Source organism: Nansenia antarctica (genome assembly GCF_963989245.1).
Source record: "Nansenia antarctica genome assembly, chromosome: 6".
Classification (NCBI taxonomy): domain Eukaryota; kingdom Metazoa; phylum Chordata; class Actinopteri; order Argentiniformes; family Microstomatidae; genus Nansenia; species Nansenia antarctica.
The window spans coordinates 8,098,181-8,108,809 of record NC_137676.1 but is presented as its reverse complement, the minus strand read 5'-3'; positions in this window follow the sequence as shown (position 1 = coordinate 8,108,809).

Genomic DNA, 10,629 nt, shown 5'->3' with positions numbered 1-10,629 from the left:
CATATCAGTGTAATTTAACAAAAAAATACAAAATTAAGAATTAAGAACCACATTGGCCTAACAAACATAGAAAGGCATTAAGCACTTTGAGCTGCAACATTTGCAGGAAAAGTGCTATACAAATAAAAGTTATTATTATAAAGTTATTATTTACTAATCTACATGTTTTAGATTGATAAGATTTGATTAGAGTAGAACTCTCAGAATAGAATCTCCTTGGAGTAGTAATTGTGATGTCATAAAGAAATAGCTGTGAGTGTGAAGTCATTCCTTAATGATAGTGTGAAAGTTCTCGTCTTCTCAGATGAAGACATAGCATTGACAGGCTTTGTCATCAAAAATGTTTCTATTTTTGGTATTTTAGAATAAAGAGAGTTCTTATTTTTTCTTTCTTTCTAAATTGATCTATTTTTCAAGCAAAAATGTGTGAGAAATCAACTATGAGCGACATTGACCTGGACATCCTTCTAACACCTCACGAGGTGCCCCATTCAGTCCAGGTGGTTCTGAGGAAGGTGGAGTTGGCTGAGTTGGAGCGAGCTAAAAGAGTGAGTTAATTTCTGATTGCTTGCATCTTGTAGGCCTAATAATGCCTAACACCATTGTATCAATTGTACTACTGTTTGTAAACACTGCAATGTACCAAGTGTGGCTAGTTTAGTTCATGGACCTTTAGTTCATGGACAATGAGGAGGTCACACTTTTCTTGCTCATCGTAAACTAAACATTCACCATGGTATACAATTGTTTGGATTATTTATCATGATGAGGCATCATATTAGGCTTCCTGTTTCATTATCACATCAGAGTATGATAGTCCTCTTAACCACACGCTCTCTCTTCTCTTCTCTTCTCTTCTCTTCTCTTCTTCTCTGTCCTCTCCTCTTCTCTCCTCTCCTGTCCTCCTAGGACATAGCCGAGAGGCTGCAGGTGATCCTGAACAGTGTGAACAAGGCATTGAACCACATGCGCCTGGGCTTGATATTAGAAGAAGAGGAGGATGACGTGCTCCAGACAGAGGCACAACAGCAGAAGGAAAAGGGGAAACGGAGCCAGAAGCTGGAAGCCATCCGAACGTTCCTCCAGTCCAGCCTTGACAAGGAGAGTGACCTCAGCGTGGTATTGCAGTGGCTCGCAGATATGCGTGAGTACTTAGTGTGTGTGTGTGTGTGTGTGTGAGAGTGTGTGTGTGTGTGTGTGGGGGGGGGGGGTTGTGCTCAACAGTGGAGGATCATTGTAATGATACCATTCCTCACTCCATTCCATGCATTACTATTAGTCTGTCCTTCAATTTCTTCCTCAACCAGCCTCCCCTAATACACACACTACAACCCAAAGTCCGTCTTGTCTGTTCTATGCTGCTCTACAGACCAGGAGCTGGAGGGGTTGGAGGATGATGAGGACATCCAGGAGGTGGAAGAGATCACTGAGGAGTGGGTGGAGGAGATGCAGAACAAGATCGACACGTTCATGTCAGACATCCAGGAGTGCTTTGTACGCCTCCACCAGATGTGTGGCTCCCTCTTCGAGCCTGAGACCAAGAAGACCAAGAAGAAACGAGCAGGTAGGAGTTGGCTGAAGAAGTTTCGATCCACGAGGCTGTGTTAGCCCACTGAGCTAACGCCAGAGGAGGCAGGTGGAGGTAGAAATCGGAGGGCGGCCTTATTGTAATGCATGGATGCATGTCTGAAACCATTCCTCATTCCATTCCATGCATTACAATACAATGATTTCAGCCTCTCCTGCCGAACACAGAGACAAACAGTGGAATAATTTTCAGCTCCATTACAATGCAATTATATCAGTTCAACGTAACAGCAACATATTAATAATACATTCTTGGTCATGTGAATCAATAATAAGATGAATCAAACAAATCAGTATGACTTCCATAAACCTTGTCCAGCTGACAACAAGGGCGCGTGGCGTTGGTGGCGGGAGTCCAAGGTGGACGGCAGGACCGTCTTGCGTATCCAGGAGCTCCACCCTCCCACGGTGGACCGCATCCTGACGGACGTGAACCTTGGAAGCAAGGCTGCCTCTGACCTGGCCTTCATGCTGGGGGACATGGCCAAGTCCCTGTCCTGTAACAAGGCCATGAGCATGGCCTTCAAGTTTGTCCAGACGGGGCTGAACAACCTGAATGAGGCCCTGCAGGAGAAGAACCGTGAGGCCCACGAGCTGCAATCTCAGCTGGACGAGATGAGGGCCGAGGACTGCCACACCCTCCTAGCACGCACCAAGGTGAGTTAGATGAGTAGATAGATGGATGGTTTGAACGGATAGATAGATGGATGGATGGATGGATGAATTGAATTACCGGTAATTACATTTAAATACATTAAATTAGAACATTACACGTAGGTCTAATGGAATATTTCTTCAGAGCTCTCCAACAATAGAAACCAATACAAAACAATAACTTATGAATAATCAGTGCAAACACATATAAAGGCTAATGAATAAAAACACAGCATAATAAATACAGTAGGTCTTGTAGGCCTGTATAAAGTGCTGTTTGCTAGAAAAAAGAATGTTCTACTGTTTGTATGGCCAGATGGAGCTGGAGGGAGGGAAGAAGCGCCTGACCGAGCTGGAGGCAGAGAACTATGGTCTGAAGGAGGAGAACGCTGCTGCACTCTTCCAGATTCACAAGCTCCAGGAGGCCATGTGTAGACAGGACGGCGCCCCCGTCATAGCGGTGGTGGAGCAGGTGATGGAGTTCCCCTACCCCCTGAGCCAACCCCCGCCCAGCAGCCTCCCAGTCCCAGCCAAGCCTAAACTACACGAAGGGCCCTCACCACGCCCACCACCCAAGAAACAGACACCCAAGGAGGTCCCGGTAGCGATGGACTCCGATGAACCCAAGAGTTCATCGGAGGTGAAGGAGGTAGAAGAGGAGGTGGAGGAGGAGGTGGAGGAGGAGGAGAGTCCTCCCCCAACCCCTGAGAGTGTGGCTGAGGTGGAAGTCAAGCCTGACCCCTCCCCGGAGGAGCTGGACATCTTCCAGGCCATAGAGAAGCAGAGTACTGGCCTCCTGGATAACTTCCAATCCTCTGTGTTCAAGATCATCGAGACATCCCTGAGTGTCAAGCCAGGGGCTAGCGATGGAGGCATGGCAGGCCAGCTCCAGGGGATGGGCTTGGATGCAGACAAGGCCAACGACGCCATCAAGCTCTACCTCAGCCTCCAGAAGACCATAAAAGATTCCTTCAGCAAGCTGACCTCCAAGCTCCATGGCAAGTTCACCGACAGCATCCTGGAGATGCCGTTCATCGATGACGACCTGGAAAAGGCGGGGTTCTGGGATGAAACCAAGAAGACCCCAGGCGACATGCTAAGGGATATCAACAAGATGTTCATCTGCCAAGACCATGACATCGAGAGTGCGGGGTCCAGCGTGCGCATGCTGATGGAGGACAACAAGAAGGCCAACATGTCCACAGCCAGTAAGAAAGGCTTGCGACGAGGCTCTCTGCCTGAGTTACTGAGTCAATTCAAGAACATCAACGACATGAGCAAGCAGCAAGCGTGTAAGATGCGTTTGGCCCACGAGAGCTTGCTGGACATGCACAAGCAGATGCAGAAGGAGCCCAGGACAGAGGAGAAGATTATGGAGGAGCAGCCGTCCACCAGTCCCGTCTCGATGGCCTCCTCAGACAGCTACGAGGAGGAGGAGGAGGTCAGGGTGGATGAGAAACGCCTGCGGAGACACCCAGAGAGGCCTGTGACAGTGGAGAAGACGGTGAGGAGGAGCCCAATGATGTCCCAGAAGCCCAAGAAGACCCCAAGACTCAGTCTGAGGGAGTCTCCGGTTCTGAAGGAGGGCCTGGATAGGTAATAGAATTATCATTATATACTAGGTGGATATATATTAGTTAGATTTGATACTGAATTTGATCTTCAGAGCACTTTTCCTTACCTATAGCAAATCTCAAAATGCAACGTTACAAAAAAAGCTATTAAAAACTAATATATTTATATAGAAATGCATATATACATAGAAATTCGAAGCTTTTTTAAAAGAGATGCTTGCACAGGATTGTGGCAAGATTTTTTTGCATATTTTTTACATTTTGGCTTAAGTGTTAACTCTATGGTTCATGATAAACGTAATCATGGTTAATCAATTAACGGCTAATCAGTTAACGCCAGTTAACGCCTCTGTCCAATCAGATATTTTTCTGGGAGCCATTTTTGGTGATGCACAAATGATGCAAAAGTCCTGTAGCATCTCTTTAATAAGGGGATAACAGAATGTACAGCAGGGGAGGCTGGTGGAGGTAGAAATCAGAGGAGCTCAATGTTTTTCAAACCATTCCTCAGCGCGTCTTCCGATTTCCACCCCCACCAGCCTCCCCTGGCTAGTCGGGACAAATGCGTCCGGAGCCCTGATGTGAATCCTCCACACCTCAGGTATGAGATGGAGATAGAGGAGGAGGGGGAGAGGATAGGGAAGACAGTGATGGCGGGAGCCACCTACCAGGTAAGCGTGGCCTCTCAGAGGACCAACCTGACGCAGCTGAGACAAGCAGTCATGAGGGGGGACATCTCTGCAGAGCTCTACAGTATGGTCAAGCAGCTGATCACACAGACCCTGGACACAGACAAGAGGAGGCTGGCCTGCCTGCTACGCAAGTTCATCGCCTTCAGATCACTGCAGCAAGTCAGGTGTGTTAGTAGTGTGTTTCTGTCTACTGTTTGTGATTTTCATTGGCTAGGTTAAGTTACTGTGAGTGCTAATTAATTAAATTAATGAATAATAATATATAACAATATCTATACTTAAGGTACAATCTAAATATGCAGCTGCTTGCTGCCAGGAAGTTGAATGACGGACAGACGATCAAAGACATGTACACCTTCCTGACAAAGCTGGATGTGTATGAGAAACACATGCTAGACCGCTGGAGGGCCAAGCAGGCTAATATTGAAGACGCACGCAGGACCTGCCTCGCACGTATGCTGTATCTGTTCAGTGAGGTGAGACAGAAAAAGAGAGCACACATATATATATTTACTCAGTTGTAAATACATTGGAGGTGTGTTCCACAAACATTTTAGTCTCGTCTTAGTCTCGTCAACGAAAGTCAAAATAGTTTAGTCACAGTTTTTATTTTCAAAGATCAATTTCGTGACGTCAATGTCACGTCTTCATCATTGGAAAAAGAGTTCGTTAACGCATATTTTTCGTCAACATTTTCGTTAACGAAATTAACACTGGTGTGTTTACAATAGCGTGATGCAGATATGGTGGTTATTTTTAATCTGTAGCACTTTGAGATTTCAATATGTAAAGTGCATTACAAATAAAATGTGTTATTATTATTATTACCAACATGATCAAGTTATTACTATGTTATTAATCATAATGTGTAGGCAAAATTCTATTTAAGTTGGGAATAAAAGAAGGCTCCATTATTATTACCATGAATAATTTGTCAATGCAGAATTTGAATTCACTCCTTGCTTAATAAAATAAAATGACATTTCAAATTCACTCGACCACTGACCTCCTTCTTATCCTCCTCCTCCTCTTCCTCCCTTCAGATTCGTCAGGACTGCAACCTGCACCTGCTGACCCCGCTCCCGTGCCCCAGTGAGGGACACACCCATTTCCTGTCCATCCAGCCACACAGGCCCATATGGTCCATGGGTCCCAGACACCGCCGCAGGCCACGCCCACCCCGCCACGCCCACCCCACCCACGCCACGCCCCACCCACCCACCCACCCACCCACGCCCCACCCACCCACCAACACGCCCACCCACCCACGCCCACCCCACCCACGCCCACCCACGCCACGCCACGCCACGCCACGCCCACCCCACCACGCCCAGCCCGCCCACCAGCCGACTTCCCTCAATGAGGCCAGCTGTCTGAGTGGAGTCAGGTACAGTACATGGACTAGGGGCCTCATTTATAAAGCTTTGCATAGAACTGGTGTAAACAGCTTGCGTACGTAGACAAGCAAAAACATTTATGCACACCAATGTTCGGATTTATAACCTTATTGTCAACCTTATTGTCATTGCCAGAGTACAAGAACTAAACGAAATGCAGTTTGTCATCTAACCAGATGCATTGTGCAAAAGCCATGAATGTTTCAAGTTTATTGTTAAGAAAGTTACATTCTATTACACTTCGGTTCCTGACATTGCAGCACAAGACATAAGGCAATAGGCATAATACAATATAAAGGTGACAATATTACAGGTAAGACCAGATACACTAGTAGTGCAACTAGTAATAATAGATAGTTCAGAAATACCTCACTAACTCAGTTTCCTGTATATACAAATATATTTGGAAATAAAAATAATTCTGATTCTGATTCTCCACAGGGAGCTGTTGGGGGGCCAGCTGCCAGCATTGTGGCGTGGTCACATGACCATGAACAACGTTCAGTTGGGCAGGAAGGTTCCAGCGCTCCCCACTACCGTCCTCTCCATCCCTCTGCTGCTGGAAATGGACATCAACCACAGCCGCAACACCGCACTGCGCTGCGCTCAGGCCAGGTACCACCTCAGACCTAGACTAGGTAGATGCTGTACACCTGTTGTGCAGTGGAGGCTGGTGGAGGTAGAAATTGGGAAGGACGCTCATTGTAATGCATGGAATAGAATGAGGAATGGTATCAAACACATTCCTCATTCCATTCCATTCCCCCCACTAGCCTCCTTCCTGCTGCTTTAGGCCTCTTAACTCGTTCCCCAGTCTCTCATCTCTTGTCATGTTTTTCCAAATAAACTAACATAACAGAGTGGGATTCCAAAGCTAAGATTCAGTGTCGTCTCCCGTCTATTTCAGGATTGCTGGGACCCAGTCGCTGCTGGGAAGAGGAGATGTGTACCAAAGATCTACAGGGGAGGTTCTCCAGAGATGACCCCTCAGTCCACTGCTTCCTGTTATTATTATTCCTCTGAATCATCAGCCAATAAAGCGACCTTTGGCTCCAGCCCACGCTTGAAACTTCATCTACTTTCTGAATGGTGTCACAGGATAAAAGCTGCTATGAATGTTGTAGAAACTTCACTAGAAATTTGAGTTGTTGTGCCCCGCGGTGGCGTAGCGGTCTAAGCACTAGCCACTAGTGCAAGCTGCCCACCGGGTACTGGGATCGAATCCCGGTCTCGCCAGACCCGGATATGGCCGAGGCACACAGGGAGCGGCATATTGAGCGGCCGCTCCAGAGGGCGGTATAGGACTATTTCCGGACAAGGATCCGTCGCGCAACAGCGCCCCCGGGGTGCCGGAATAACGGTGCTGGGCTCGAGGAGCCAGTCAGCTAGTCTGCCTGGCGATCTCCTCTGGGGCTGCCGGCCACGGGGTCGTGCGGCGGATCCTACGCAATAGGCAGGGGATAATTGGATGCTAGGTTGGGTTCAATTGGATACCAAATTGGGTGAAAATTGAGTCCATCGTCACCTCCGCCATCATCATCTGGTTCCCCGCTGCAGCGGCCAAGGACAAGGCCAAGCTGCAGCGGGTGATACGCTCGGCGGAGAGGGTGATTGGCTGCCCTTTGCCCCCCCTTGAGGCCCTGTTTAAAAGTAGGGCTTTGGGGAGGGCCAGGAAGATCATGGCTGACCCCGCACACCCAGGACACGGTCTCTTCGCCCCGCTCCCCTCAGGCAGGAGGGTGCGGTCCCTAAAAACTGTGAAGGCCCGACACACAAACAGCTTTCTCCCCACAGCCATCCGGCTCCTAAATGCCGCTTCCCCCCCCCCCCCTGACCTGACCCCTATCTATCTACCCTCCCTCCACCCCCACCCAGAGAGCTTTGGACTGTCTGGATATGAACACTTGAACACTTGATCTCTGCACTTTATATTTATATTAATTATGACTCTTGCACTTTGATGTTGGTTTGCACTGTCTTGCACCTGTCCTGCTGTAATCCGTGCTCCATTGTTCCAAACCAAATTCCTAACATGTTTACATGTCATGGCAATAAAAGTCTTCTGATTCTGATTCTAATTCTGAAAAAGGGATAAAATCTGAAAAACAAATTGAAAAAAAAAGAAAGAAATCAGAGTTGTTGGTTTTCCAACAGACTTTTATTCCAAACAACAAAAGCCGAGCTGATCCGCAGAACATCTGCCGAACACAGCTTGGAGCATAGCATTTATACAGTTTTGTGATTACGTTATTATGATGTGTAGCCACTCCTTATATTCAAATGGTCCACACCCCTTGGCCGTGCGCCACCAATGTTTCTACTCGCCATCTTCTTTTGGCTACACCCCTTCACAGTCTGGTTTCCCCTCCTCCTTTCTGTCATCCCGGGGTATAATTATATTGTTGGCACAGCAAATGTGTTTACTTAAAATATAATATACTTACATACACATCATAGCAATATATATTTTTTATATATAACATAATACAATTACTCTACATGAGGACTCCTCTTAACACAATTACCCTCAGTATGGACCCTTCTTATTCCTGGACTGATGTAAGGATTCTATATATAATTGCTTAATGGCTTCCATCTGGTTACTTCTCCTGTTGTTAACATACAATGGAAATTCACCATATAAGCATTTCCTCTCCCCCTCTCTGTTTGCTGTTTTGCCATGAGCAGAGGTTTGTTGACTGGAGCATATAGGCAACGATATTTAATTGGCTCAGCTACATTTCTCTCTGACATCAGTTATCCACACGAGAGGGCCACAATATCAACCATACCTACACCACACACTGCAATGTATGCTTAAACAGTGTGTTCACTGTGTACTGTAACACCTCACTATGTGCACCCATCCCCTAACCCCCCTCACACAGTCTGTGTACCAGGGGAGGCTGGTGGATGAAATCAGAGGATGGGCTCATTATAATGCATGGAATGGAATCAAACGGTATCAAACACGTGTTCCTCATTCCATTCCATGCCTCCCCTGCTTCATACTGTATAGTATATAGTCCTCATTCACACACAGTTCTCACGACACAATGATTCTTTGTGGACATGATTGTCTTTAATGATCTTGTTTCTGTAAGGGTTTTATTTCCGGCAGTTACAACCATGGTACACCTAGCATAATGAGTATATACAGAAATAAGCATGTTCACGATGACTCACATTATTAATGAGCATAATAGGCCTACAGAAATAAATCATACAGTACATACACAAAATGATTCTCTAAACAAAGTAATCATGTGCTCCATTTATATTTTTTCTTCATTTGACTACATATGGTATGCTTTTATACTTACTGTTATACAAGTTTAACAATATCATCACAAACTTCATATCTGCTGAAGTTGGAGGGGGAAGAGCAGATGACACTATAGTACACATTATTCAAACTTGTCACATCCAACAATGGCCTCAGACAGAAGGGCGTGGACACAAGAAGGCTGAATCAGGTTGTGAATAAGTCTGTCTTACATGTTATAAGGAGGTCTCAGTCACAGATTAAGACAAGTCCAGGACTGGATCACACTCTCAATAGAGATTTCCCATTGAAGATGATCGGTCTAGAATCAGGCTCAATCTAGGTCCAGGAAACCAGCTGTATGAGTCTATACAATTTTATTCCATTATTTAACAACCATGTGGTGGCCCATCTATACACCAGTGGAGCCAGAAATCTGAGGACGGCCTCATTATAATGCATGGAATAGAATAAGAAATTGTATGTTTTTTGTTACAATGAGCCTGTCCTCTGATTTCAACCTCCACCAGCCTCCCCTGCTACACACTGTTATCAACGACAAATCCTGAGATGGTGTCAATTTCAGTCCCAATGTGGGTTTTAGTCAGCATCAGAAGTAGTGTGGCACAAGATAGGCTTTAGCAAACATGAGTCACTATTGTGTATTGCATGACAACAGTAGTCAGACAAGTTGGCTAAAGCATAGAGACCTGGAGCCATAAATCAGTAGGCTAGGTCAAATTGACCTGGATTCAACACTATAGGCTACACAGCATCTTAAGCAATGAGGATGGTCTCTACATTACTACTTCAGGAACTGCAGGGTTTCTCAATCCTGATTGGCTGATCAGGATTCTGACAGAGAAAGCACACAACAGCTCTTTGGATAACAACATTGAGCCCTCATTGGCCAGGTGGAGTTACTGTGAGTGCTGTCAGACACCCCAAACTGGTGGCAGCTCAGCTGGATGTAGTCTGACAAACCTTACAGAGTACATGATGCCTCTGAATTATTAACAATATCATGAAATATTGAAAACCATCGGTAGCGATCATCTAATATGGTGGAGATATCACACTTTTCCAGATTATAATTAACCAGAACACACATAGAAACACTTTTTTCCAACTGCATTCTGAGAAGTAGGGTATTTATAGGGCCACCATTTTCAAATAAATATGTGACAGTATTACACTTCCTAATAATAATAGGAATAATTAGGAATAATTTCTAGTAATGTGATGGTAAAATCAGTGTACATAAATCAGTTCACAAGGCATTACATAACATCTCCTCTCACTGACTTCACTATCTACTCCAGGGGAAGCTGGTGAATGTAGAAATTGGAGGATGGGCTCATTCTAATGCATGGAACGGAATAGGGAATGGTATCAAACACGTGTTTGATACCATTCCTCAATACCATTCCTCATTCCATTCCATGCACAACAATGGGTCA